Source organism: Alosa pseudoharengus, unplaced genomic scaffold (assembly GCF_046254945.1).
Source record: "Alosa pseudoharengus isolate Yale_2024_CS ecotype anadromous, Long Island Sound unplaced genomic scaffold, YU_APseudo_1.1 YU_APseudo_1.1_scf_23, whole genome shotgun sequence".
Lineage (NCBI taxonomy): Eukaryota > Metazoa > Chordata > Actinopteri > Clupeiformes > Clupeidae > Alosa > Alosa pseudoharengus.
The window spans coordinates 20,127,635-20,133,891 of NW_027468685.1; positions in this window are offsets into that span (position 1 = coordinate 20,127,635).

Consider the following 6,257-nt stretch of genomic DNA (forward strand, 5'->3'; position numbering starts at 1 on the left):
TTAAGGTATTCTACCTCCTAGAGAGAGAGAGAGACAGAGAGTGTATGTGTATGTGTGTGTATGTGTATGCGTATGTGTGTGTGTGTGTGTGTGCATGTGTGTGTGCATGTGCGTGTGTGTGTGTGTGTGTGTGTGACTGAGACGAATGCGACGTGTTGTAGATTTTTATGGCAACAGTGGAATGTATTAGATGGTGGTGCCCTTACAGTCTCCTGCTGAGAGCAATTAGCATTTCTGGGGGTGAGAGATTCCACCGTGATTGTCAAGTGTAATACAAAAGAGTCCAATTGCTTGCTTTTTCGCCGACTGCGTATTTATCTTGCCACTCCTATGAGGGAAAGGAACTTTTGAGCTTCTGGGAAAGAGAGCGAGAAGAAAGACACACACACATGAACACACACATATACACGCACGCACGCACACACACACACACACACACACACACACACACACACACACATGAACACACACATATACACGCACGCACGCACACACACACACACACACACACATGAACACACACATATACACGCACGCACGCACACATACACACACACACACACACACACACACACACACACACACACACACACACACACACACACACACACATGAACACACACATATACACGCATGCACGCACACACACACACACACACACACACACACACACACACACACACACACACACATGAACACACACATATACACGCACGCACGCACACACACACACACACACACACACACACATGAACACACACATATACACGCACGCACGCACACATACACACACACACACACACACACACACACACACACACACACATACACACACACACACACACACAAGCATGCACACACACACAAAGAGAATTACAAGCTTCTACAAACTCTGACACATTAAATGATAGAATGCAACAGAGACAAGTCATTTTATTGGGAAAAGGCTCATACTATCTCTATGTGCCTTACCTTTTCATCTGATAAGTGTGACCTCTGTAACTGACCTCTATAATCTCCTCTATATATATATATATTTTAAATTATTATTGCTTAAGCAATCAGAAAAAACTGTAATATAGCCTGATCACTGAACAAACAAATACATCATGAAACTAAACAACTGAATAAAAATACTTCCATGTTTAATTGGATAATCTGATACCTCCCCACAGGAAATCTACACCATCCCCATTTGGCATTCATTGTTCAAATATGAAAATGGTCATGCACATACATACAGTAACTAGCAATAATGTTTTCAGGCCTGTGTAACTGAGTGTTCTTGAGTGTTTTATTTTTGCAATTATTCTACTGATCTTTGTAACTCCTTATCTGACTTTGTCTGAATAAAATCTGCACTGCTATTCAGTACTGTTGAGTAACATGCCCAAAGAAGAATACAATCTCTCTTTCTCGCTCTCTCTCTTTCTTGCTCTCTCTCTTTCTCGCTCTCTCTCTCTCTTCTCTCTCTCTCTCTCTCTCTCTCTTTCTCTTCTCTCTCTCAAATTGGCAATTCTAGGCCAACACCTGAGAAGACAAACCCACCCTAGATTCTCCTAACAATGGCATGAGACGCCCCTTCACAGCTGCCAATGGTGAAGAACATGCCAATGAAGAAGTCCCACAAGAAGATTGCCCAGGAGCGCTGGGCCTGCGCTAGCAACATGAACACAGACACATTGCCAATAAGTGTTTGGTGGTAAGACCCTCAGCCAGTGGTGGGGCGCTTGGATGGCGTGTCCTTCTTTAAACATGTGTCTGTGTGGAGTATTGGGCTGTACATCAATGCTGGGCCTAGTTTATCCCTGGGCGCTGCACGCTTGAAGGATGCGCCCTTCTTGGACTCGCAAGGTCATAGGGAGCATCGTCCAGAAGGAGCATATGTGACATGCTTATCACTTAACATGGTTAATGTAGACGCACCATGACCTTGTTTGTGTTGTGTTTTTGTCTGAAGCCTTATAAGGATATACCTTCAAAGGCGCCATGCGGCTTTGAAATTTGCGTCTGATAATGTATGGCTGACTTTTAATTAAGAGCGTATCGGGCTAGGGATTGGAGATGCAAAACACTCGTCGACATAAGTTATGTGGAAAGAATAGACCATTAAGCCTGTGAAGGCAACCTTTTGTAGAGCAATGCCTCGAACCTCACTTACAAGCCAACTGTAGTCTCTGTTCTGGGTAAAGTTCATCAGCTTTTAAGTTACAGCTCCTGTATTGCCCATCATCATGTGCTATAAAAATAAGACCCTGGCCAAACTCTCATTATCTTATGATGGTTGTGAGATCAGAGGCACAAAAGGGAACATGTGACTTTTAGCTTTGAGATAGCTGTGGTTAACAGCCAACCATACTAATCTCCTTTCTTCCTCCTCCATAGCCGAAGAGTCTCATCTTGTTAAAAGCCCCCCAACCAATTTCACATCCTCCATGATACAGGATTTACTTTAAGAGAAATATCCCGTTTCCCTTTGTTGCTGCTTCCTCCATTGTCCGATGATGCCATTCCATCCACTGACTGGCATAGCGTGTAACAGAGCGGTTCCTGCCAATGAGTGGCATTAGGCTAAGCTGCAGGAGTCTGCCGTAGGCATTAGCTGTTAAGTATCTACGGAGGAGCAAATTAATGTGGAGGGTGGGTGTATGAAATGCCATTACTGTTAATACTAATCACTTTTTGCGCGTTAAACACAAATTAGTGAGGTCGATGTGAAATGTCATGGGATATCCTGGGAGCCGTTCTCTCCTGAAGAGACAAGGGGCTGGCGAGGAGGTGATTTGCATACTTTCTACTTTGTTCTTTTGGTCATTGTAGCTTGGAGAGATTTGTGCCAGAGACAGGCTCTGTAACATAACATGCTCTTAAAATGGGGGAGCTTGATAGTGTACTGCAGTTGGTCTCAGAAGAACAGAATACAAAATTTGAATATGTAAACTTTTTTGACAGAATAGTGTATTAGATCAGTATTTCAATAAAAAAGAGACTTGTTCAGACCTAGTTTGATCTCTGGGTATGGTGTTTTTAAATACTTCAAGCAAGTGTTTATAGGTAATGTAGGCACATTCTTATACAGTCATCAACACTCTTGTAGTCCACTGATGTATCCTACACTCCTGTTATTAATGTAGTCTTGTAAGTGGCCATGCCTTAACAGCTTATGGCTCAGTGGCGTTAATCATGAACTCTGAGCGAGTGTGAGCGAGCGGTCATCCCCTACACGCCCTTCCCAGAGATGCGAGGTGAGGCCTCCGCTCGAGCAGACAGCCCATGAGGTGACATGGCGTCGCGGACCGCAGACCTGACGACTGTTCCTATCAGCTGTTGGGAGTGTAAATAACATTTGATATGCACAAACAGGCCTCGCTTCTCTTCTCTTCTCTTCTCTCTCTCTCTCTCTCATCCTGTCAGCAGCCTGGGGGCTCAGACTGCGGCAGGGCTGGCAGAGGTCGTCCGCTGTTTTGCCACTTCTCGCCTCTCCTGCTCCCGCGCTTTACCTGTCACTCCGGCCTGCCCCGCGGACGCCGCCCAGCCCCCTCCCCCCAAACCCCTCCATTAGCGAGTCTGCAGGTCGCGACCCCGTCAGGACTTTTGCAAGGCCCCGATCGTTTGATTAGCGCGCCACATTTACATATTCTGCCCCGCGCGCGGTAAGTGCTCCGGTGTCGGAACACTTGAAGTGTTGTAAATTTCTTTGGCCTTTCTGTCCGCGCCACTGCCCGGGGCCTGGTGGTGTGTGTGTGTGTGTGTGTGTGAGTCCCTCCACCATCAACACCCCACCCCACCCCCACACACACACGCACACACACACACACTCCACCCCACCCCCAGCACGTCTCCGCATCTCTCCTCTTGCCGTGTCCTTCTCCACCGCAGGCTCCGGATGACAACACCAGAGATGCACCCTGACCCCCCCGCAGAGAGGCGAGCACCGCGTCGATCTGCGTGGAACTAGCTGTTCGCTTCACGTGTCACTGCACCCAGCAATCTCAAGGCAAATCAGCATCTCCTGTCTCTTCATAAGCATATTTTTCACTCCAAATGTGCTGAGGAGCAGCACAATCAGTGCAAAAGGTGCATCAAGGTGACACGTCCAGCGCACAGACTATATGGTACTGATTACAGAAGCTACTTTGCCTCGTATTGGAACAGCTGTTAAAGCTTTAATGATATCCATATCAAAGTTGTTTGCAGGTCACTGTATTTTCACATAGGTCACCTTTCCCCATCTATAGTGGTTGTGGCTAGTAGACATGATTATGATACACGACTATACACCACCTCAGTCACTAATATTAAAACCGGCTTACTATTATTTTATTACATCTCAAATGCATCATCTCATGCATGAATCTCCACAAAGCCATTTCTTATGACGATGAACATTTGAGTTTGTGATCCTATCCATCCTATCTATTGGAGATATACATCTGCTGGGGGGTAACTGTTTTCCCATGTACAGTTTTACTTGTAGTGTGCAGTGGGTGTATTTATGTAGCCTATGTATGGTGTGTCTCATTGTGATTGGAATGAGACGAGATGTTGGGGTGGGGGGTAATCTTTATTTGAAGGATATTTCAAAATCATAACAATATTCAAGTAATACAAGATACTGTACAGGAAGAGGGATCTTTTGTGTGTCTGGACCATGACCATACAATGTCTGAGTGTAACAACTGTCTAAATAAAAAACAAGGCCTAATCAAAAACAAAGACTTCCGATGCTACAGCCTAACCCATCTATAAAAAAACACAACATTCATTTATTCGATACTTGTAAAGGGAAACAGTGGCTGCTCTGCCTCTATTTTATATAAAAACAAACCCTATCATCAATTTGAAACATAGAAATAAGATACATGTCAATGGAAGCAACCTTTGTCTGTTAGTGTTTTTGAAAAGAAAAAATATTTATCCACTCTTTCACTATAATTAGATCAATCAATTAAATCCTTGTATTAACTTGTGGGGGAACCTGTCTAAAAAAAAGACAGAACAGCTATATTGAGTAAAAATGACTGTTTTTACATCAAAACTCAACTTACAGCATTCATCTTGTAAAAACTATGTTTCTGTAATGCCCTTCAGTCTTTTCAGATGAGTTAGTAGGTCACGCTATCATGTAGTAACTCAGAATCATTGTACAAACTAACAGCTATGTACATTAAGAAAATCCTCATAAATTCACTATCACAATGGCTTCAAGTCCTAACATGAGGTCAGACCTTCGCTTCCTCCATGATGAGGTCAGTGTTGGTCCAGTATAGTCCAGTAAACTAAACGCTAACACTGAAAACAAACTCAAAAAAAGGTTTATTAATGAATTGATCCCTGGGACATAGTCAAAAATCAAAACCTTTCGTTTAAAATAACACTCAAAACCCTTTCAATTAGTGCGAGATCATTTCAGATTCCACCACACAACATACCAACGGATGGAGTTACGACACCAGCGTTAGGTAATTCTGAACGAAATTCGGAATGCTTTTACAATCTAGCCAGAGTATATGGTAGTCTTGCTACGTGCGTATAGTATGTAATTGGAGATACTACATATTAACATCAAAGATCAACCAAAATGTTCCACAGATGGACCGAACCTTTGTTAATGAAAATGCAGACTCATTCTCACGAGTCTTGAAACGCATTAGGAATTTCTTTCACGCATTAACAATTAATGCAGGACTTCGTACACACTGGAGTGTAAATTAATTGTTCAAAGAAACCTTCACATGGTCATGGACCGAATGGACTGATCTGAGAAGTACACTCTTATACAGGTTGACTACAAAAGGAGGAAAATGACTAAAGTACAGTCAAGTAACAGCCAGTGTGTGTATCAAAACGTTTAACATTTCTCCGCTTGTTCTCAAGCAGTGTTTTAAGAGTACAGGCTTTGGAATCGTGTTTTACTAATAGAATAATCCTGAGGTTTACAAAGGAGGAAGTCACTAGCTTGTCTTCCCACGCTAGCAAATCTACTCACTCACGCTATGGCTACCATTCGTTTGTTTGTTTGTTTTTTTAAGCTGGGAGTCAACAGTAAGCACTCCAATATTCAAAAAAGTCTACAGGTCCACAGTCTTCAAGTCAGAGTCTCTGGAATTCACATCACATGAATTTCCATACACAGGACTCTCCAATCCACCACTATTTTAGCTGTGAATTGAGTTTAGCTGTGAATTGAGTTCTTCATTGTTCTCAAGTATTACATATCCTAGGTTATGGGGAGGGGGGGTAGGGAATGGTGTGTT